Genomic DNA, 25,797 nt, shown 5'->3' with positions numbered 1-25,797 from the left:
CTGAACTTGGTGCCACATGTCACCATCTAGTGGCAAGACTTGGGGAGAAAGCAATGGCCAAGATTGTGCCACATCACCCATTTTCGCACAGCACACTTCCGACTCTTAAAATCTGTAACTTTCACATACGACCTCCGTTTTGACGTTCTTTATATCCACGCGTAGGTAAAAATAATATCTACAACTTTCATTTTTACTCCGTCGGCTAATTCTCGACCGATCTTAAATTTAACAGTACAAGGAGATTATACTGTTAAACGTCCGCGTAAAATTCATAACTTCTACATATGGATTCTGTTTTCTTCTGTCTTTTTACCATTGAGTTCCTATTGATGAGATCTTCAACTCTCATTTAGGTCGCGTAAGTCAAAAACCGCTCGACCTAAAATTCGAGTTTCGGGTCGTGCACTGCTAAGCCGAATCTTAGAAAAATCATAACTTCCTCATACGAAGTCGAATTTGGGCGTTCTTTTTATGGATGTTCTCAATTTAACATATACTACAACTTTAGTTTAGATCACTCAGGCTAAAAAGTCCTCCATCGTAAATTCAGTATTTACGTCTCCCGGTGCCGTGCCGGTTTTGCCGTAAAACTTCGACGGGTCATAACTTCATCGTTATAACTCGGATTTCGGCGCTCTTTATATGTACGGAAACCTTATAACATATACTACAACTTGGTTAAGATTATTTATTCTAAATAATCTTTTTCTGAAAAGTTGTTTTCGACCCCTATTATCTCTAAATTGACTAGCCCGTATCTACGGGCGTTACAATTATCTCCCCGTTAGGATGATTACGTCCCAGAATCATTAATGAAAGAGGATTGTATAATGACTCCATACGTTATCTCTTCATCCTGGGTAATAACTGTAACTTTTATGTTGCTTCGAACGAGTACCTAACTCTTGGACTCCTTGACTGTAGGCAGTGCTCGGTCTTGCACCTGCTAGTTAGACTTTCAATCATGACCTTCGTGTCACAACCTCATTCTTTATCAGAGACTCCTTCTTCTTCTTAACAAACGTAGGATAAGTTAATTTGATTACTACAATTGACCGATTTGTCATATTCTAATGACCTATCATCGTATGTAGCAATGCTTAGACTCAGGTCTCTTAAAGTCAAATTCCGGAATGGAATATGCCTTCCTTCATCGTCTAATGTGATATAATCACATTTTAACATGTAGCATTTCTAGCTACCAACTTCTTTAACAACGAGCGTGATACTTCTATTGATCGCTTTGATTTCAATCGTTTGGTTTAAGTCGGACGCTACATCAAACTTGGTTCTCTAAACCACGTAACCTACTCATCATAGTCGAACTCAATGTGATATGACCACTAGGGTCAGGATAACAAAAATCTTCTTAGTTATTACCGAAACAATGGTAACGACATACTTGAATAAAACAAAATCAATTATTAGTTTCTTGGTAACCTTGTGACTTTCCCTGATCCAAGTGTGAGTCATGTGCTTACGGTAGTATAGGCCTCTACTACCTTTCACACCTACTCATACTCGTCCCAAGTATTGTCCCGTAGTTTTCCAAGTCACCATACAAGAAAATCACATAGAAACTTAACACATAAAATATCAAAACGAAGGTTGTATATTATTCCTTGAAACGATTACATGGGTGTTCAAGTTCGCCTTAGATTATGCCTCTAATAGGCTACACCATATGACACTATCTACATGGCTTCTTCATAACTTGATCTCCATGTATCCATCCTCACTCCTGATTCCTTGCATCGTCAGCTGCTTCGTCTAGGATCATATGGAATGCTCTTGCCTTTGGTTTTGGCGGAATGTTTGGTCTTGCCGCCTCTTTCTTTTTCGGGCAATCCTTAGCAACATGCCCTTCTTCATGGCATTCATAACACACCCTTTTGCTGGCGGTGCACTCGTTGGCGTAATTTCCGGTCTTCCCACACTTGTAGCAAGTCACTTCTTCACTACATTTCCCAAAGTGATTCTTCTTGCACTTCTCGCACCATTTCACTTTGTTTCCTCCTCCGCTAAACTCCTTTGAACCAGACTTGATCTTCTTATTGGGCCTCGTAGACCCCTCAAAGTTCCTCTTTTCGCCAACCTCAATCTTGTTGGCAGTTCTTCCCTTAATCATATCTTCCACAGACTTGGCAGCCCAGATAGCTGCCTCCAGAGTAGGTGCCTGACGCACTGGCACTGCGTACTCCCATGGAAGTCCCTTTGCGTACTTGTCAATTTTCATCAGCTCATCTGGAATAAGGCGAAAGGCGAACTCCATCTTCTCTGTGAAGTTGTTGGTGTATTCATCAATTGACATGCTTCCTTTCTTCAAGGTCAGGAACTAGTTCTCTAGCTCGAGTAAGTTTTGAGCTGAGCAGTACTTTCGTTTAAACTGCACCAGAAACTCTGCCCATGCCAGTTGCAGGGGCTCATTGGGGCTCAAAGTCTTCCCTAGGGTATTCCACCAGTGAACAACGCATACTCTGAATTATCGTACTGCCAACGTGGTTTGTAGCTTGCCTTTGCAACCACATGTCATGAAGGCCAATTCCATCTCTGACATCCAATCCCTGACCCCGATCGGATCTTCCTTCCCAGTGAAAATCGATGGCTTGCAAGTTAGAAAATCTTTGTACTTGCATCCATTCCTCTCGACTCCTTCATCATGATTGTTGCTCCTAATCACCGGGGGATCAGCTTGACCAACGGTCCTACTGTCGTTCCCTTCCTCAGACTGCCCGTCATTCAGCTCGGGCTGTTCAATAGGCATCGTAATTTCCTCTCGAGCTTGTTGAAGTAAACGCCTTGTTTCCTCCATTTGATGATCCAACGTCATCTGGATCAATGCTTGCACTCCGGCCATCGTAATTGGCTCGGGTGCAACTTCTACTACGAGTGGTATTTGTTGTATCATTGGGGGCTGATCTCGGTTCCCAATTGCATTCACGTTTCCGCTACGGGTCCTTGCCATCTTGATCTATACACCGAATAAGGTGAATCTAGATCTTTATTTAGGATTGACGTTTAAATCTTCCTTATCACTCCGAAACGTTTATATGCTAGTTCTAATATCGTAGTTAAAAGCTTAGAATCCTAAACACATAAGGTTTCCAGATCCGGTCGGCAACAGACCATAGATCCGAACAAATAATAGCATGTCAGGCACAAAGCATTTAGCACATAAAAGCATTTTAGGCATAATTCCTAAAATAAGCTAGTGCTCACACCTCACAATCATCGCTTAGCATTCTAAGTTTAAGCCTAGAAATCCTACAAATTCCTAGTTCGCTTAAACTAATGCTCTGATACCAACTGTGACATCCCCAAAAATCACGGCCAGAAAAGGCCGATTTTGTTTATGCTTTGTTTAAAACTCAGAGTAACATTTTAAATAAAAGTGTTGCAGAATTTGTCCCAAAATAAAATATGATTGAGATTTATCAAAAGCATTTCCGTAGAAATGTATTTCATTAAAAAGACTCGGGATGTCATGTTCGATACAGATCATAAGCATAAACAATACAACGTAGGCCTTACTACATTATTCCGTATTTACAGGCCTAAAATCCATTAATCTTTCATCCCAAGATATCACATCTATGCTCATGCGCCACTACCTGTAATACAAGAAACTGAGTGGGTCAGGCTTGGGAGCTTGGTGAGCACATAGGGTTTTCAACCCACAATAAATAAGTTTATTAATTTCCTCAACCAACAATAACCCGATTACCCGTTCCCGTTATCCTCACATTACGTCCCTAAGCATCTATCATAAGGGACCTATCCTAAGGATTATCATCGGGACGGACACTACTACTAAGGGGATTCCTCAGCAATAAATGTCCTTAAGGCAACCATGTGGGGGATGGAGTACATCTGGTGAGCACACAGGTTAAATAAACTCACAGTTCAAATAAACACCTATAGGTTGCGAGCCTGCTAGTGTTCCACTGGACTGTCTAGAATAGTCTGTGGTCGTCATCTATACTCCGCTAGATGATTGGATCATCAATAACATCTATAACGAGGTCTCTCATTATTTTATTTTCTCACACAGCAACTATTACATCTACCCATGTTTTACCCAACACATTTTGTAGATATAAAATACATATACAATTTAAATCATTGAAAACATGTATAAAAGTTCATCCAGCATAGATAGCAAGTATTCAGATAATATGCACACATAGCACGTAATTTACATAAAATACTTCATATCTATGTGTAAGCTGAAACTAACTATGCACTCACTTGAAAAGGTGCTGAATCCGAACTCAGACAGCGCTTCGCTTCTTAAAAATAATTTCCTTCAACGAAACCTAGTATAATTACCACTAGAGTTTAGCCTATTATTCGCCGAGACTAATTAATAGTCTAGTTATTATTACTATTATATAAGCGTCAAACAATACTTATATAGCCCATAATAATAGCCCAAGTACTTATTATAAGTTCCTAATAACGTTACTATAATTAAATAAACGATATATTAAAAATAGCGTAGGCGTAGCTCACTTACAGCTGGTTTTATAGAAAACCGGGCTTTGCTTGGAGCAGCGTTCCCGAGCCGAAAAGCTCTTCTTCTCGGAGCCTTCGATCACTTCGGGGCTTCCGCCTCGTGCTAGGGAGGTTCCCTAGGCTTTTCGGAGGGTTTCAAGGCTAGGGAGAGGTTCTAGAGAGAGTAAAGAGAAGAAAGAATGAGAAAGGTATGAAGAAAATGAGGGTGGGAGAAGTTCTATTTATAGGGTGAAAATTGGCTGAACTTGGTGCCACATGTCACCATCTAGTGGCAAGACTTGGGGAGAAAGCAATGGCCAAGATTGTGCCACATCACCCATTTTCGCACAGCACACTTCCGACTCTTAAAATCTGTAACTTTCACATACGACCTCCGTTTTGACGTTCTTTATATCCACGCGTAGGTAAAAATAATATCTACAACTTTCATTTTTACTCCGTCGGCTAATTCGACCGATCTTAAATTTAACAGTACAAGGAGATTATACTGTTAAACGTCCGCGTAAAATTCATAACTTCTACATATGGATTCTGTTTTCTTCTGTCTTTTTACCATTGATTTCCTATTGATGAGATCTTCAACTCTCATTTAGGTCGCGTAAGTCAAAAACCGCTCGACCTAAAATTCGAGTTTCGGGTCGTGCACTGCTAAGCCGAATCTTAGAAAAATCATAACTTCCTCATACGAAGTCGAATTTGGGCGTTCTTTTTATGGATGTTCTCAATTTAACATATACTACAACTTTAGTTTAGATCACTAAGGCTAAAAAGTCCTCCATCGTAAATTCAGTATTTACGTCTCCCGGTGTCGTGCCAGTTTTGCCGTAAAACTTCGACGGGTCATAACTTCATCGTTATAACTCGGATTTCGGCGCTCTTTATATGTACGGAAACCTTATAACATATACTACAACTTGGTTAAGATTATTTATTCTAAATAATCTTTTTCTGAAAAGTTTTTTTCGACCCCTATTATCTCTAAATTGACTAGCCCGTATCTACGGGCGTTACAGCCTACGCCGTGTAACCATAGTCTCCTGGAGGGAGAGCGGGCTCTACGTGTATAGATCTATACAGGGCGGACACTATCACATCCCGACTGCTAGCTACAGTCCAAGCCGACTAGGCCCAGAGATGATAACATGTTACCACACTACGCGTGACCCGGAGGGTCACTATACATTCAATCGCTTATCCGCATGCTTACATATAAATTCACATTTGGATCATTAAACTAACAAAATAAGTAATACCGGTAAATTAGACTCCCCGAGATGTATTTTATACTTATTACTACTTAGATGCTGCAGTTTATTTACCATTCAATCAGCAGTAACACTGTTGGAATAATACATTATTTTCCCATTTAGAGTCAAATTGGGAAAACTTTTACACACTCAAAGGATCAAACCTACAAGTAACCAAGTCTTGGCAGAAGACTACTTTTACTGGAAAATATAGGATTTTCTAGAGATATACACTATTTTCAAACTTGATAACAACTTTCATGTTTTATACAAGCAGTGACACTAAATTCTTATGAACTCACCAGCTTTACGCTGATTCTCGTTTTCAAAATAACTTGTATTCTCAGGTCGTCAGTAGACAGGTATAGACGCAGCTTTTGAGAAGACGGAGCACATACAAGACTCCTCTTTATACTTTGATTATACTTTTTGGTGTCTAATAATGGTATAGAACACACTGGTATTACAATTACTATATTAATGCAATGGATGTGGTTGCTTGTTTTTACTATTATGCATTGTTATGATACTGCACATGACGTCCTCCACCCCAGAACTTATTCCGCCGTTCTCGGTTTTGGGGTGTGACAGATTGGTATCAGAGCATTGTTTATAGTGAATCAAGTATATCAACCCATAAAAGATATACGAACTATAAACACATCGGGATTAAAACACTCTGACCAAGAATGTATACTTTTAAATAATAAAATATTTAACTAAATATAGATATACACACCCATTAATACAAAGGCTCAGTATCATACTAGAACATAACAAAGGTATTAAGATTGTTGAACAACATAATTAGGCTTAGAGACATATAGTCAAGTGATCAACTACATTTTCCTAGGAGTGACTAGCATGTGCCTAAGAATGGTTGTGGTGTTACTTCAAGTCTAAAAAAAAAAAAAAAAAAAAAAAAAAAAAAAAAAAAAGAAAGAAAAAAAAACCTTACCAACACTACCACAAGAACATCTAAACAAGAATACTATAGGAGTATTCTGCATTCTATTAACTACATATGTGTGAGCTAAAAGGGTCGTTACTAGTAGGGCAATAATTGCTAAGTGGGTACACCACGGTTACATGTGACTAAGGCGCTATAGACTTAGAATCTGTGACCTTTGCTTCATTTCCTGTTCTTGTTTGATTGTGGACTTAGAGTTAGGGTCACTTATTCGAAGGTCTATCCTGTTTCGGTTACATGTAATTGGTATGCACTATGCAATTATTGGGTCGGCTAATAAGGATCATGTTATAAGTATCCTAGATTAGTACATCTATTAACCTTTCTTCCCCCATTCTCACGTAGTTAGCATGGCTGGCTTCCACCATCCCGACGATCCGTACTATCCAAATCAAGGCATTGGAGGATGGCTTGAGGAAGAGTCAGAAGATGATCACCCGATCCCTTTGGACGATCACCATGCAGAAGGCTTTTCGGATAGCTCCGACTCCGAGCCAGAAGTCAACAACCTACCCCCTGTAGCTCCAAAACCCAACCCCCGTCCAGCATTCCAAGGTCCCACTCCCATATGGGCAACAACCTTGGATCGATAGAGCGATGAACAGGGTCAGCCCTTACCTTTCAACGGAGACCGAAGCTTTTACAACATAACCTAGGGTGGCTCGGCTGATCGAGCCCTACCCGTCATGGTCCGGAGGATTGCTAGGAACGTCGAGCAAGGTCATGTAGCTATCGGCAGAGTTATGGAAATTGATGCCAACTCTAACCTTAACATTGTCCGTATCCGCCAGCTGGAAGAAGCTATGGATAGGACTAGGAGGACCAATGAGGCTCTACAGCAACAGCTAGCTGCATCCCGAGCCGAAGTCAGGGAACTCCGAGTGCGTCAGAGAGCACAGGAACGACATCTTCAAGAAGTTTTGCGCCAACTGGCTGATCTTAGGGTTCGCCCAAGGGATACCCTTCGCCAGTAGAAGATGTCAACTTATCTCCCTCTGTTGTTTAAGGAATAGCCTTTTCTTTTCTATGCTCGGTAGAGCACTTGTCTGAAAACATTTCTAACTCTGAAAGTACTTTACCTAGACTCCTAGACTGTCAACATTTTCCCTTATGGTTTGATGTAAGACCTATTGTTAGGTCACTTTTCCCGAACTCATAAGTACGTCATTAATACCAGTAATATTGGCAGTTACCTACTCTGTTGCTATGACTCTATCTGATGGTTGGACTATGTCGATTTAGTCCATGAAGCACTCTCATCATGTTTGCAATTGATTCTAACTATTGTCGTCATCTCTATAAACTTTCAGTAAAAGATGCCTCCCCGCAAGCACCCGAACAGAGGCAGACCTGCGACTCAAACTCCACCTCCACCACCCCCTCCTCCGCAGTTCGATCTGGTGCTATTTCAGACAGCTGTAACCGCAGTTGTGACTGCAGCTATGGCCCAAATGAATTTTGGCGATGCAAGTGGACCCGGAATGGGCACCAACTCTAGACATGGTGAAATCCACCCGTGTGCACAAGGGTGCACCTATAAGGATTTCATGAGCTGCAAACTGACATTCTTCAATGGAACCGGAAGGATTATTGCACTGTCTCAATGGATCAAAAGAACTGAAGCCGTTTTCGAGATGTGCTCGTGCCGCGAGGAAAGCAAAATCAAGTTCACTGCTGCTACCTTCACTGAAAGGGCCCTGACATGGTGGAATGGCCATGTCAATTCACTCTCTTTGGTGACAGCCAATGCCATGGGCTGGGACACACTGAAGGACCTTCTAAGAAGGGAGTACTGCCCTAGGGGTGAAGTCCAGAAACTCGAGGAGGAACTCTGGAACCTCAAAATGAAGAGGGCTGATATAGTGGCTTATACGGCCAGGTTCTGCGACCTGGTAGCTATGTGCCTAACATGATTCCTTCTGAAAGCAAGAAAATTGAACGATACATCAGGGGTTTAGTGCCCCCGTATCGAGTGAACGTTCTAGCATCACACCTTATGACCTTTGACAGCGCCAAGGAATTGGCCCACAAGTTGATCGATCATGAAGTTCCTTCCACTCCATCAACAACCACAATGGTTGCCATTGTACCAACCACATCATCCGACAACAAGAGGAAACGGTGGGACCGGAAGAAGGGCAAGTCAACTCAATCATCATCCAAAAACCAACAGACAGTGGATGTCCATGCTACCACTACTCCTACTACCCATGTACCAGCAAAATCCTATGCTGGAAACCTGCCCAAGTGCCCAAAGTACCCTTCCATCATAACGGCCCCTAGCGTGAATTGTACTGCACTAATTGCGACTGGAAGGGCCATACCACCCGACTTTGCAAATCTCAACCCAAACCCATTTCCCAGGTCCCCGGGTCGGGAGTAAGCCAGGCCTGTTATGGTTGTGCCGAGGTAGGGCATTTCAAGAAAAACTGTCCGAAATCTGGGAATGCGAGAGGAACAGGGAGACTACTTGCTATTGGCCACAATGAAGCAGTAGCAGACCCCACAGTAGTCATAGGTACATTCCTTCTCGATGACTCTTATGTTTGTATCCTATTCGATAGTGGAGCCGAAAGAAGTTTCGTAAACAATAACTTTAAACACTTACTTACACAATCCCCGCAACCATTAGAAGAAACCTTCGTCGTAGAAATAGCTAACGGAAAGACAAACAACTCTAACGAAATTTACATAGGTTGTACCCTCACGCTAGATAATCATTCGTTCCCAACCGACCTTATACCAGTATCGATCAAGAGTTTCAATGTCATTGTGGGAATGGACTGGTTGAGTCTCTATCATGCCAAAATTCGGTGTTTCGACAAAGCCATCCATCTAAACCTCTCGAATAACGAAACCTTGATGATCTACGGAGACAAGCCCAGTACGAGTCTTCATATCATCTCGACTATACAAGCCCAGAAGTACTTGCGTAAGGAATATTGTACATTCCTTGCACACGTCATCGATACAAGCCAGAAAGCAAAATACCTGACAGGCTTCCCCGCAGTATGCGACTTCCCCGACGTCTTTCCAAAGGAGCTGCCAGGTTTACCTCCCCAACGTCAGGTCGAGTTAAGGATTGACCTAATTCCAGGAGCTACCCCTGTATCCAAATCGCCCTATCGACTAGCACCTACCGAGATACAAGAACTGTCCGGTCAACTTAACGAGCTGCTCAGCAAGGGCTTCATAAGACCGAGCCTCTCACCCTGGGGAGCACCGGTCTTGTTCGTAAAGAAGAAGGACGGATCGTTCCATATGTGCATTGATTACTGAGAACTCAACAAGCTGACGGTCAAAAATCGCTACCCTCTTCCTCGTATAGACGACCTATTCGACCAACTGCAAGGGGCGAGTTACTTCTCTAAGATCGATCTGAGGTCCGGATACCACCAGTTACGAGTGCTTGAGGAGGATATCCCGAAAACAGCCTTCCGAACTCGTTACGGACACTACGAGTTCGTAGTGATGTTGTTCGGACTGACCAACGCGCCCGTAGTATTCATGAATTTAATGAATAAGGTGTGTCGTCCTTACGTGGATCAATTCGTAATCATCTTCAATGTTGACATACTTATCTACTCTCGGAGTAAGGAGGAGCATAGCGATCATCTACAACAAGTGCTGGAAACCCTACTATCGAAGAAGTTATATGCGAAGTTCTCTAAGTGTGAATTCTAGATCCGAAGAGTTGAATTCTTAGGACATGTGGTTAGCGAGGAAGGAATCCATGTGGACCCATCCAAGATTAAGGCTATTGAGAACTGGTCAGCACCGAAGACGCCTACAGAAATTCGTCAATTTCTAGGCCTCGCTGGCTACTACCGCAGGTTCATTCAGAACTTCTCTAGGATCGCGAAACCCCTTACCACCTTGACCCAGAAAGGGGTGGCCTTTGACTAGGGAGAAAAACAAGAGAAGGCATTCCAAACCCTGAAACGAGCCTTGTGCACCGCACCGATACTATCCCTCACCGAAGGGACAGAATATTTTGTGGTATATTGCGATGCGTCCAATCAGGGGCTCGGTTGTGTTCTGATGCAACGAGGTAAGGTCATCGCCTACGCCTCAAGACAGCTGAAGACACATGAGGTCAACTACACCACACACAACCTCGAATTAGGAGTGATTGTGTTCGCCCTAAAGATCTGGATGCACTATCTGTACGGTACGAAGAGCACGATATACACCGATCACAAAAGCCTCCAACACATACTCAACCAGAAAGAGCTTAATATGAGACAACGACGATGGGTCGAGCTACTCAATGATTACGACTGCGAGATTAGTTATCACCGGGGAAAAGCTAATGTAGTAGCAGACGCCTTTAGACGAAAGGAATATTCTGGTTGAAGATTCAAGTCATTAACAATGACTATCGATTCGCATCTATCAGCACAGATTAAGGAGTCTCAGCTCGAAGCTTTGAAACCTGAGAATGTAGCGGGAGAATGCCTGTGAGGAATGGATAAGAACCTAGAAGTTAAGGGTAACGGAGCATTATATCTCAAGGACCGAATTTGGACACCGCGACACAGTGGCTTCAGAGACTTGGTCATGAAGGAAGCACACAACACTCGATATTCCGTTCACCCAGGTTTGGATAAGATGTACCTTCATCTCAAGAAGTTATATTGGTGGCCAAACATGAAAGCTAAAATCACTACCTTTGTGGGCAAGTGTCTGACTTGTGCCAAGGTGAAGGTCGAATATCAGAAACCCTCAAGTCTGCTCCAGCAGCCCGACATACCTGAGTGGAAATGGGAGATTATTTCTATGGATTTCATTACCAAATTACCCAAATCCCCGAGTGGGTAAGATAACATTTGGTTAATTGTCGATCGATTGATGAAATCCGCCCACTTCCTGCCGATCAAAGAACTTTTAAGATGGAAAGACTCACTCGAATCTACATTCAAGAGATTGTTCAACTGCATGGTGTTCCTATATCTATTATCTCCAATAAGGATAGTAGGTTCACTTCGAGATTCTGGCAATCACTACAAAGCGCCTTAGGAACGAGGTTGGACATGAGTACAGCCTACCATCCACAAACCGACGGACAAAGTGAGAGGACTATCCAAACTCTGGAAGATATGCTATGAGCCTGTGTGATCGACTTTGGTAAGGCGTGGGATACCCACTTACCCCTTGTCGATTTTTCCTACAACAATAGTTACCACACGAGCATCAAGGCAGCTCCATTCGAAGCCCTCTACGGCCGAAAGTGCAGATCCCCTCTGTGTTGGGCTAAGGTGGGTGACACTCAGTTAGCTAAAGGATGAGTTCCTGACAGTGCTCTCACGGGTCCGGAAATCATTCGAGAAACGACCGAGAAAATAGTGCAGATTCGTGAACGATTAAAAGCCGCTAGAGATCGACAGAAAAGCTACGCAGACAAACGAAGAAAACCCTTGGAGTTCCAGGTGGGAGACCATGTCCTTCTGAAAGTCGCACCCTGGAAAGGCATGATACGCTTTGGAAAGTGTGGAAAGCTGAATCCAATATACATAGGGCCTTTCAAGATTCTCACTAGAATTGGCCCCGTAGCTTACAAACTCAATCTACCTTGCGAGCTTAGTAACATATATCCTACATTCCATGTCTCAAACTTGAAAAAGTGTCTATCCGACGAGACTCTTGTAATCCCACTCGACGAGATCGAGATCAACGAAAGCCTCAATTTCGTGGAAGAACTTGTGGAGATTATGGATCGAGAGGTCAAACGAACGAAACAAACGCATCCCTATAGTGAAGGTTCGCTGGAACGCCAAACGAGGACCGGAGTTCACTTGGGAGCGTAAGGATCAAATGAAACTTAAATATCCCCATCTTTTTACTTAGTTATTTGTACTAACTTAGCTGCTTGAACTCTAATTTTGGGACGAAATTCCCTCTATCGGGGGAAGGATGTGACAACCCGACACTTTTACACTGTACAATCGATCCATATACCCATATTTCACTTGAATATAGCATCTTTTAGCAGAATTTTGGGTCTGCACAAATGCTTTAGGTTTAGTATATCTTAGATATGGGTCTTAAGAAGGGTTAGGAAGGGTGTTGCATCACAAAACCAAGCCAAACACACCAAGAGAGGTGTGTGCGGCCGCACATTAGAGTGTGCGGCCAGCCAGCCGCACACCCAACCGCAAACCCCTCCCAGCCTCACACCTGACCCTATATATATAGTAGAGGACCCCCCTTCCATTCTCTTTTGGCTGCACATTCTCTCTCTCTACTTTCTCTCTCTAGAAACATCATCCAAGAACACTTAGAAGGCCTCCAAAACATTAAGAACATCATCTTTCAGCTTGTTATATAGGTAAAACACTTGAATCTAAGCTTAAAACTCATAGTGTTCTTCGTGTTCTTCACCCCTTGAAGGAGTGCGGCCACACACCTTCATCAGGTGGCCGCACACACGCAAAACATCCTCCAAAGTGAGGGTATGGCCTCTATAATCGATCTAAGACTTAGTTTGACATTAGAAACCCCTCATAATCGACACATAGGTCTCAAACGAGGGTTGTACGGCCGCACACTCCTATGTACGGCCGCACACTCCAGTGTACAGCCTCACATACAAGTCTAGCCACATTCCCTAGCCGCACACTCATTTTTATGGCCATACACCCACTCTAGTACCCATATTTGGCCTTAAACTTGTAGGAATCACTAAGTACGAAACATGGGACACTTAATCCAAATGAATCCAAGTCATATACGTGTCACCATCTGATTAATAGGAACCTCTTGTGTTCAGAGCATCCGTTGACATTCAGCACTTATATCAATCGCACACTCGAACGCTACGATAAACTGTGAGTTCATACCCCTAAATTAACCTTTCAAATGTTTTTAAATGCTTTTATAGGGGGGAATACAAGTTGAATCCAACAAATCATAGTATCAATCACATGTGATTTGTAGCTTACAATCAAAAAGGATTTCTATACTTCTAACCGTTTTACCATCAAAACTGCTTTCAATGTTTATCAAACTCATTTTCATGTTAAATTGTTATAAAAACTATTTCCAATATTTTTTAAACTTCTTATGTTCCTAATATATCTACATCAATATATTTATATAAGTAAGACTTGAAGGACTTAGGACTGATATCTCACCTTATTTCATGTACTTGTTTGATAGGGGTCTTAGGGTATATTGTTATCTGTCCGAATGTCGTTGAATTCTTAGTTATATATTATATGTATTTGTGTTGGACATGAATGCCTCCACTCAGTTCAATACTTATGTGTATCCAAGTTAGACTACAACATGTTATTTAACAATAATAGGTATAGTTAAGGTTTACCACCCCTTACTACCATTACTATGATACTTAGCACAGTTAGTGTTATTACGAGTCTCTACATGTTAAGCACTATACAAGAAGAATACTATATACTATACAAAAGAACACTAAATACATAATACCGAGAAGCACACTATACACTAGTACACGAGAATATACTAAAACATAATGTGATACGCTATTCCTCTATGCATCACTTTACTGCGCCTTCGTCGTGTAACCATAGTCTCCTGGAGGGAGAGCAGACTCTACGTGTATAGATCTATACAGGGCGGACACTATCACATCCTGACTGCTAGCTACAGTCCGAGCCGACTAGGCCCAGGGATGATAACATGTTACCACACTACGTGTGACCTGGAGGGTCACTATACATTCGATCGCCTATCCGCATGGTTACATATAAATTCACATTCGGATCATTAAACTAACAAACTAAGTAATAACGGTAAATTAGACTCCCCGGGACATATTTTATACTTATCACTACTTAGATTCTGCAGTTTATTTACCATTCAATCGGCAGTAACACTGCTGGAATAATACATTGGGAAAACTTTCACACACATAAAGGATCAAACCTACAAGTAACCAAGTCTTGGCAGAAGACTACTTTTACTGGAAAATATAGGATTTTCTAGAGATTTACACTATTTTCAAACTTGATAACAACTTTCATGTTTTATACAAGCAATGACACTAAATTCTTATGAACTCACCAGCTTTACGCTGATGCTCGTTTTCAAAATAACTTGTATTCTCAGGTCATTAGTAGACAGGTACAGATGCAGCTTTTGAGAAGACGGCGCACATATAAGACTCCTCTTTATACTTTGATTATACTTTTTGGTGTCTAATAACTATACAGAACACGCTTGTATTACAATTACTATATAAATGCAATGGATGTGGTTGCTTGTATTTACTATTATGCATTGTTATGATACTACACATGACGTCCTCCACCCCAGAACGTATTTCGCCGTTCTCGGTTTTGGGGTGTGACACACCGCTTACTTGACTGGTGGAGGGTTGTCAGTCGAACGGATAGGATAGGACATTAATTTTCATTAATAGTATAATCATAATTATAAAGTAACTAAACCTTTATAAATTCCCAATCTTAGTAACTTAGAAAAAATGTGAATTTGGTGCTAACCCATGAAATTGCACTTTGCACCTTTCCAAGTCGTTATTGGAGCGTGTTTGGTTAATCGGCAAACTAACTCTGACCAACAAGGGTGGAAAAGGGTAGCTCGATGTTTATCATAGATCAATGGAGTGTGTGTGGTTAACCGGAACATTGATTAGGTGATAAATGACATCGAGAATACCAAGCTAATTTGCATGGTTATTCACACCTTGTTTGTGATCCTCGGCATCCCAGTCACAAACTTGAAGGGCATAATCGAGATTTCAACATGCCATAGAAAATTTCAATGAATCTCAAAGGATCTAGGAATTTCAGTCCATTTAAAACTTAATAATCCTATTCATTTTTCATGGTGGAAATTGGTAAATCGTCATTTACCTACCTTCAAATATTTTACAATTGGATTACGGCATCCCTCTTTCAAATTGAAAAATATTGTGTTGGGTCCTGTCCTTAATATTTCATTTGGGTGTTATATTAAGGACTTAAATCAACTAACTTGAATTTCTCCCTTGTAGATGTCTAGTTCAGACAACTATGGTCTTCCCAAATATTTTGGAAAAAGCTTTTCACATGAAGATGATATTCCACAATATCATACATCACTTCCTCCACCTCCTGAAATAATTCTCCCTGACCCACAAGTTTGAAGACTTGAAAAGTTCAAGGTCACTCAAGCCCTATTCACTAGCAAACACCAAGATGGAAGGTCTGTGTTTGCACATGTCTTGGATATGAAGTCACACATTGACAGGATGAGAATGTTGGGTGTCGTCTTCCCGGAGAAGTTGGCTGTTGACTGGGTTCTTCAATCACTTCCCGAGTCGTATAGTTAGTTTGTTAAAGACTAATATATGATAGATCACGACATGACCCTTACTGATCTTGCATATTTGCTTATCGTTGTTGAATAAATGATTTAGTGCAAAGGTTAAGCAAATTTGATTGGAGAATCTACTTCCCAAGATGCCATGGACATAGGCAATGACATAGATAGTCCAGAAAAGCTCCCTTCTCCTATGAGAAGGGAATTGGCTATGGTCAAAAGATTTGACCATAAGAGAAAATCCAGTTCTGAGATAGTTCCATGTGAAAATGCCAAAGGGTCCACTTGTTTCTACTACCATTCGAAGGGATACTGGAAGTGAAGCTGCCCTCACTACCTGAAGGATCTAAGAGAAGGTAAATTCAATAAGCTTGACTTTACTTCAGGTAAGTCCACTATCTAACTCTATTAAGTTCCAAATTGTTGATTCTTAATACATGATGTGACAAGGTTACATTTTGATGTTTTGTAGAATCATGCAAAAGGAAGGAAGCTTAAAAGGAAGAGTAAGTTGATTCTGATTGTGAAGAGATGGATTTTGATCGTATGGTTCGATGATCATAATTTTGAGCTGCTACTTAAGAGTTATGATAGATTCCTTAGGAATAGATAACATCATAGTTTTCATATGTATTTGCATTGTAAGGACAAGTTTTCCGCAATTTTTATAAATAAAGAAAATTTTGAAATTCATCGTATTTTTAAAATTTTCTTGCAATGCCATTTGTGAAAAATTGTTTCTTATATGTTTCCATTGATAGCAATATTGGAAAATGGATTTCATTCTTTCGTTTGTGGTAGTTTCAACATCTACCAAATAAGGAAAGATTCTCATCACCCAAGTTTCAATTGGATAGAAACTTAGAATCATGCAACATATACTGTGTGATGAATGAGAACTTTGTCTTTGGGAAATTAACACTAATTCCTTGTTCACATGTATATGTCAGTCAAGTGACGGACTAGGGGATCGGGTACACTTGGTTGTGTGCTGGTCAGGCCCACCATAAAGAATGATAAGACTATTTGTCATGATTTACTAAATTTTAGTATATGTGGTTATGCTTATAAGTTTAAGTATAATTCTGAACATTGGGAAAGTTTCAATGTATGGCAAGACGAATAAGAAGAAACAAATTAGGTAGAAAGATAAAAGTTTCTCCAATTTAAAAGGATGGGAGAGTACTTGAGTATCATGTTTTATGACAATCTTAGTGATTATAATACCATATCAGAATTGATCCTCTAAGGACATCTTAGTGCATTTGTATGGCTAACAAGAGGAATTGTGAATTGTTGAAATGGTTAAATCAAAAGATTAATCATACTTCGTTTCAAAATCAAGTCTTAGAGTCGTACTCCAAGATTGTAAATGTAGTGACATATCTTAATGAAGGTTTATAACACTCATCAAATGTAGAGTAAAATGTTTCTACTCTTGTACATTTGAAATTGCTAAGTTGTGATGTTTTAGATAAAACAAAGACCAACTAAGGCTAATTGTGTGAATTGTTTGTCTTAATAAGAAACCACACTAACTATTGAATATTTTTTTATCAAGTAATGTTCCTTGACAAAGTGAATCTTATATGTCAAGAGGTCAGTGGGAGTCTTAAAGATCTTGAAGATGTTCAAGAACTAATCAAGAGTAAACCAATTGTTCATCACTAGCACACGACTTGAGGTTTATAACCTATCGTGTTGACATATTCTTGTTTCTATGCCCATTCCAGTTAAAGTTGACTATGCATGTGAGTTCTATGAGTTCTCAGTTGTTTGCATAACAACTTGGAAGCAATGGTAGGCCCTTGTGCTGCCAGGTGGCAAGAAATTAAGATTGAACAAATTCAGTTCATATGAGTTTGGATTTGTCACTAACCTTGTCTTGTGATTATGGTTATGACAAATTCACGTCGATAGGAACACATACACCATAAAATCTAAGTGTCATAACGTTTCTATCCAATTCATGAAAACGATTGTAAGGAAACGCTTTCACTAAGTAGATTTTAAGGAGATAGCAATTGTGATATTTGCATTCTCAAATTCGATTATGATTATGACATCCCTCTTCATAATTCGAATTGTGAGAACATGGCAAAAGGTCTAAACATTTTAGACTTGTGACTGTAAGTTCTAAAATTGTTTAGACACACATGTGAGCTATCTAAGGAAAGGTGTATGAATTTAAGAAACCTAGATAAAGTCTTATCGAATCATCTCATATCATAAATCTAAAATTTGGTAAGAAAGTAAATAAGTATTGATTTCTAGAAGTCCAGCTGAATTCATACTTCATTTCAAATCTAAAAGCCTAGATTTAGATTCTTAATCAAAATTAGTCAAGAACATATATGGATGTCATGTTGAAATGGTTCAACATAAGGAAATTCTATATGTGGAAATATTGTAGCAAGAGACTGGTAAAGTATCACATCTTTATGTGAGACATTATGAATTTTATCCCATATGCTTTGAGTATAGGATCGATTGCATATGCTATAATATTTAAGTGATCCATTCTTCCAAATACCTAGGGCATTAAGAGGGAAAAGGACTAGAAATGGATATGAATAAAATGATTAAGAAATTGTCGAGGATAATCTGAGGTTTACCAAAGATTGGTTTCTCATGCACAGTTGGAAGTATAGTGTGAATTTTGGAAGGACCATATTGAGATATTCTGAAAAACGCAACTCTTCTTCGGAAGTGATAGTCAAAATGGGAATATAGAAATGTATCCATAAGTGGAAGTTATTCTTTAAATCTGCGTGAGATTAGTAAACTTAATGCAAGAAGGATGTTCAAAGGAATGTACTTTGAATGTAAGACTTCGTTTCCATGGAATTGATCTTCATTAGAATACTTTGAAATGTATGTTGCCAAGTCTCTATGACTTTTGTGCATAGTCATTACAAGAGGGTATTATTACATTTACAGTAAAGATTTGGAACTTTGAAATAAGTTTCATTGAAGATGTGTTCAATTGATCTATTTCACTAAGGAATGACCATAGGTAAACATAGTGTGCATGCTTGGAGCATGGCATAACTGTTGTTTTAATTCATGTATTAAGTTGATTAATCGAAACATTATACAATGAATAATGTGTAATCAATATGGTGATTAAATAAAAGGTGTTTTATTTATATTCATAAGTTCTGAGACCATATTGGATTCGATTATTCTTGTGTTTCACTTTGCATGTTTTGAATTCCTTAATAACTAGGTTATTCAAACTATCCATAGTCGATCATACTTTGGAAGTAGGTATTGAGGCAAGACTGTCATTAATCTGACTGTAGATTGTCTAGGTGTTTTAGATATAACACAAGTTTGTTGCAGTGTTCATGAGTACTATTGGAATAAGATTCGAGTATTAGAGTAAACCCATGCTCATCTGAATCACTTCATGGATTTTATCATGAGTGATTGGTGAGACGATAATATCTTATATTCTTGAAATGGAGACATGTGAGTTGTAGTTGCAAGTCGGTTGCACATTGACATATTTAAATGCACTAGTAATTTGGTGTTATAAAACATATTGTTGTGTGTAATTTGATGAGTAAGTACAAAAAAATTTGAGTCAAATTTTATCCATCCCTTTTACCCTTAGAGGGAAAAAGGTGATATCTATGGGCCCCTCGATGATTTAGTGATGACAACCCTAAGTGCTTGGCCAAGACTAGACTGATTTGATTTGTTCAATCAGTCAGTTGTCATAAATCGGAGAATCGAGAAACAACAGATGGAAAGAGAGAATGATTATAATCCATGTCTCATGTCCATATGATATCTAGAATGGAGGAATATATGATCTTTTACCTAATGGGCACGTCATTGACTAGGTCAGAGTTTGACAGCGGCTTTTAAGAGCTACGATAGCTACTCATGATTTTGAAGTCGTACTTGCAATAATAGTTATTAGACTTATCCAAGTGGGAGACTGTTGGATTAGGTGTCTAAGCCCATAACAATAATTAGCATGTACTTGACCCGAGGGTAGCATGGTCCATTTGGGTTGCATATCACCACGACAACTTGATAGAATGGACTTTTGAGAAGAGGCTAGTTATGGTTTATTAATATATTATAAGTTCTAATATATTCATATGAAATCATATGATTTAATTAGTATTGATCAAGAAGACTAATTATGTAAATTAGTTTTATATATATGGTTTGGGTTTATGATGCATGATGGACTAAGTTTATGGATGAATCCATAAAGTGTTAGCCCACTTGAATCCTGGATCATGGATAAGAAGCCCAAGTATATGGATTAGGGTTTACCCATGACTCTTGGATTCCTACACTATATATATGATACCATATAGCCTAAAATTGGTTGCACAAGTTTTGCTAGAGTATTCTTAGAGAGCCGTAACCGATTTTAGTGTGTATAAACTCTCTCAAAAGTCATCCTTTGTCTAAGGTGTGTTGTGAACCATTTGAGGTGTCACACTTGGGATACTAAGTTCTTAAAGGCCAAATACAACAAGTTCTACAAGCTACATAAAGAGGTAAACTCCTAACTAGTATTTTATGTTGTTTATCTCAAGTGCATGTTAAATGTAGGCTTAATGCTTGGAAACAACATTGCAAGTATAATTAGAGAAAACATAGATACAAAGCATTTAGGTTTGTATCAGCACCATAGGATGTTGTAGTATACTAAAACCCATCAGAGAGTACTTAACACTTTTCTTTATAAAAGAAGTCAACATTTTTCTTAAAATTATAACTAGTTTATAAGTTATAAATTTCAACATTTTGGTAAAAGATAAAAGAATTAATCTAGTAAAAAATGTTGTACATGACTTATTAATTAATACCATATGAAATTATGTAATTTTACTTGCTATTAGAAATTAACATTTCCATGAAATAAATAATTTTCAATTAGCTATGAGAGTTTATCGAATATTTATTAAAATCAATTTCCAATAAATAATCAATTAATTATATCAAGTTGTTGTTAGTGTGACCCTTAGGTTCATATGTTAGTTAGTAATATCCTTTTAATAAGACTTTAGAGCATACAAGATCTTTCATAAATAAATATTACAACCATATTAAACAAATTAATACACACACATTCATAATAGGTCCATGACTAGTTTATGTAGACCATATATATATATATATATATATATATATATATATATATATATATATATATATATATATATATATATATATATATATATACATACATACAAACACTCACTCACTTAAAATTATATAAAACAACTCTTTGTTTTCTAAAACAAGTTTTGTGACAAAAATGCATGTAAACTTTTGTCACCAAAAAAATAACAAATATAAAGTTGTTAAAGAAAATATGTATGGATTTTCTTGCAACAAGAAAAAATATCTATATTTTTTAAAAGCAAAGATTTCTTCAACTTAACAAATAATCTAACTAATCTTGCAAAAATGACTCTGATACCAATTGTTGGGTTTTTTTTCCAAAATAGATTAATTATACTCTAAAAAAATGATGTGATTAGTAACGAAATCATTTTTTTAGATAAACAAAAACCATTTTAACCCACCAAAGATCATTTTGAAAGAAATTAGAAAAATTAAAACATAACCAAAGGAAAGAAGAAATTTACAACCTTTGACGTATTTGGTTCGTTTTGGCAATTAGGAAGTTTATGAAGATGACAACAAGCTCCTAAGTAGAAACTCTGTGGAGATATCCAGCAAAAAATTGTCAACTTGATTAGATACAAGTATTCTTCTTGTAATAATAATATTGTTAAGCCTCTAAGAACAAAACAAGGCTTTTGTTATAAAAGAGAGTTCAAGTATCAACTTCTTCCTACTTTGATCTTAACATTTTAAGAAACAAGACTAGAGAGAATATGTAGATGTAAAGACATAAATTTTGTGGTTTTCGACTAGTGAAAGAAGGAAGAAAAGTAGCTCTTTTAAGTCCTTACTTTAATCATTTATCACATGCGTCTTGACACTTTAAGGCCAATGCTTCACCATTGTGTCAATACACACTTTAAAAGAATGTTCCTTGCATTATAATAATCAAAAGCTTTCTCATTGTCCTCATGCATGCAACACAAGGTATTATTTATATAAAAGGAAAGCTTTTTATAAAATATTGATGGGTTTTGAGCCAAAGAACATCCTATGTGCACATGCAAAACCCAAAAGCTTTGGATCTAGGTTTCTCTATAGTACATGAAAATTTATCCAAAGCTTTTAAACCCTAATCTAGCATACAACAAAACTAACTAAATATCAAATAAGCAAGTTACATGAATACCTTGATTGTTGATTGTAGATCTTGAAGCTTTGAAAACCTTATCACCCTAAATGGTGTGCCTCTAATGAATCACAAATACCAAAAGCAATTGGATGAAGCAAGAGAGAGAGAGAGGGGAGAGGGAAAAATCAACTCCAAGACTCCAAGTGTTTCAGTCTAGCCGAAATCTCATGCCCAAGGGGTCCTTATATATGTTTGGGAATTAGGGTTTCAGTGATTATCCTTATCTGGTTACTTAGCCACCAAGCAACCCAAGTATAATTCTAGAAATCCCTTTGACGAATTCCTAAGGCCTTATCCTTAGAATTCGTCCACCCTATACTCTAAGGCTTCCTTAACCAACTTTGAAACTATCAAATAATTATAAGTTCAGTCCCTTTAATTCAATTAACCTCTTTTGACCATAAAATTAATTCTTAATTAATTCTTGACCAAATATGATTTCTCCTTTAATATATTATTCTTATAATATATTAATAAACCATAACATCCTCTTTCTCTATTATTCATCCAGTCAAGTTGCTTTGGTGAAGATAACCCAAAAGAACCATGCACAACCAGGTCAAGTACATACCAAATATAGTTATGGACTATGGACTGTTAGAATAATCTCATTATTCAGGAAGTCAAAACATGCAAAGTGAAACAATAGGTAAATGATTAACACAACACATTAACTTTACTCATAAATAATACTCCATTATTTATTCATCAAATGTTAATAACAATTTATCTATTACACGTTTCGAAGTTATCTAATCTAAACTAATATTATCCTTTAGCCCAATGCTCCTAGTGTGTTGCAAGTGCTTAACCCTTCTCAGTCCATTCGTAAGGGGATCTGTTGGGTTATCCTCAGAAGATACCCTCTTCACTACGAGGATTCCCTCTTCCACCTGATGTCTAATAAAATGATATTTCCTGTCGATATGTCGGGATCTACCATGATCCCTCGGTTCCATGGTCAAGGCAAGCGCACCTTCGTTATCATAGAAAATTTCCATAGGCTCCTTTATGGCTGGAACAACTCAAGGTCTTCGATGAAGTTCTTCAACCATATCACCTCCTTTCATGCTTCGCTCTCTGCTATGTACTCTGATTCGCACGTTGAATCAGATGCGGTCTCCTGCTAGGAACTTTTCCAAATCACTGCTCCTCCATTTAAGGTAAAGACCCATCCCGACTGAGATCGGTAATTATCTCGTTCTGTGTGAAAATTGGCGTCACTATATCCTCGCACCCTTAAGTCATCACTCACACCGAGGACTAGAAACCATTCCTTGATCCTTCGAAGGTACTAAAGAATGTTCTTAACTACGCTCCAATGCGCTCTACTCGGGTTCCCTTGATATCTGCTGACCATGCTCAAAGCGAAGGCCACATCAAGGCGAGTACAATTGATAGCATACATGATCGATCCAACTACGAAAACGCATGGTACTCGACTCATTTATGCTATCCCAACCTCGGTACTCGGACTTTGAGTTTTACTCAACTTGGTATTACTTTGGATCGGTAACTCCCCTTTCTTGGAATTCTCCATACTAAAACACTTTATTACCTTGTCCAAGTAAGTATTCTGACTAAGTCTTATTAGTCTCTTACTCATTATCCTTATTCCCAAAATATAGGCAGCCTCTGCGAGGTCCTTCATAGCGAAACACTTCCAAAGTCAGGAATTAACCTCCTGTAGGGTCGGGATGTCATTTCCTACGAGTAGTATGTCATCGACATACAATACGAGGAAGCTAACTACACCCCCATTGGCTTTGACATATACACATGACTCATCCTCACTTTGCAGGAAGCCAAAATCTTTGACTTTCTTGTTGAAACAAAGATTTCATCTGTGAGACGCTTGTTTCAATCCATAAATGGACTTCTCAAGCTTACACACTGTGACAACCGTCAAATTCAAGTCAAAGTCAAAGTCAAAGTCAACAAGTCAAAGTCAAGTAAACAAGTCAAACTAGTCAATCTTGTATAATACGTGTATGATTAAAAGTTATTCTATGAAACGTACATTTGTGTGTCAAGAATTCGAGTGTCTCAGTAAATCTATGTGTTTATCAATGTGAAACCCTAAGAAGGGAGTTAAACGCATCAAAGCACATCTATTAACCCTTTTGGGGACTTAAAATAATCATAAACGAAGTATAACGGGGTCCACGGACCTTGCATTGCAAGATTATTCAATGAAAATGGCTAAAAGTGAATCTCTCCCAAATCTCTCTCAAAATCTCTCTCAACTTTTTATAGTCAACCGGGTCATCCCGACCCTTAACTTGGCCAAAAATCACTCAAAACGACCGAACCCTGCGAACCGAACCTCCACCTTCGGGCCTCAGCCTCCACCTTTGGGCCTCAGCCTCCACCTTCGGTCCCTTCACCTACCTTCGGTCCCTACTCCTCCCTTATCTCGGTTCTCACCTCCTAAGAGCCGAACCTCGCAGGTTCGCTTCTTTCTCCCGATTTTCGACTACTTTCGCCTCCTAAGCCCGTTTTTGACGTTTTTGACGGATTTTTTCACCAAATTCATATTTTTACCATTTTAAACTCCCAGAACTCATATTTCATTTATTTCTCAAGGATTTCTTAATTTAAAATCATTATTTTATACTAAGAGGATATTTACCCCACAAGTGGGTCAAGTATGCCCACTTTCCTTCCATGTGTCACCCTCTCACTTGCCACCTTATCCACATCACACAAACCAATGCACACATCACTTCAAACTCACAACTTGCTCCAGCAACTCCTCTATATAAAGAAATCCTTGGAGGAGTTCTTGATTCACTTGATCATTCTCACACTTTTCCACCTTTCTTACCACACAAAGAAGCATATTTTCTCTCAACTTTCAGCCACTTTTGAAAGTGTTCTTGAGTTATTACTTCACTTTTTGGTAAGTATTTCCTCTAAAATCAAGTGTTATTCCATGTTTTCATAACATCCTTGAGTCATCTATACACATTCTAACGTCAAATAATCGTTCTTAGGATCATCCAAGCTTTTACGTGTTCATCAAGTGTTCTTGATACTCCTTGTCTTTGACCCTCCACTCTTCCAAGAATCACTAAAGGTGAGTTCATAACCCTATATTTTCTAGTTTTCATTAGTTTTCAAGGGGGGAATACAAGTTAAAACACCAAAACACATGTGAAACTTAACTTGACAACTTACAATAGAAAAGTTGTGGCCTGTTCACCAACTGTTTTACCCACCTTAAACTTAATATTTTTCAAAACTGTTCAATATGAAAATATTTCAGGTCTATACTTTTAAAATGACTACTTGCAAATCTTCGTATGACTTTTCTACAATTTTTGGTGATTTTTAAAAAACTGCCTATCAATGCAGCAATGAAATCGGACCAGGTTGTGAAAAAGAAAATTTTCACACTGGTTTGAAACCACCAAAAATTATAAGAAAATTTGTGAACATAGTAGACTCGTTTTCCAAACTCT

The sequence above is a fragment of the Lactuca sativa genome, chromosome 1 (assembly GCF_002870075.4).
Source record: "Lactuca sativa cultivar Salinas chromosome 1, Lsat_Salinas_v11, whole genome shotgun sequence".
In the NCBI taxonomy this organism is placed as follows: Eukaryota; Viridiplantae; Streptophyta; class Magnoliopsida; order Asterales; family Asteraceae; genus Lactuca; species Lactuca sativa.
Note: the sequence above shows the minus strand (reverse complement) of the source record.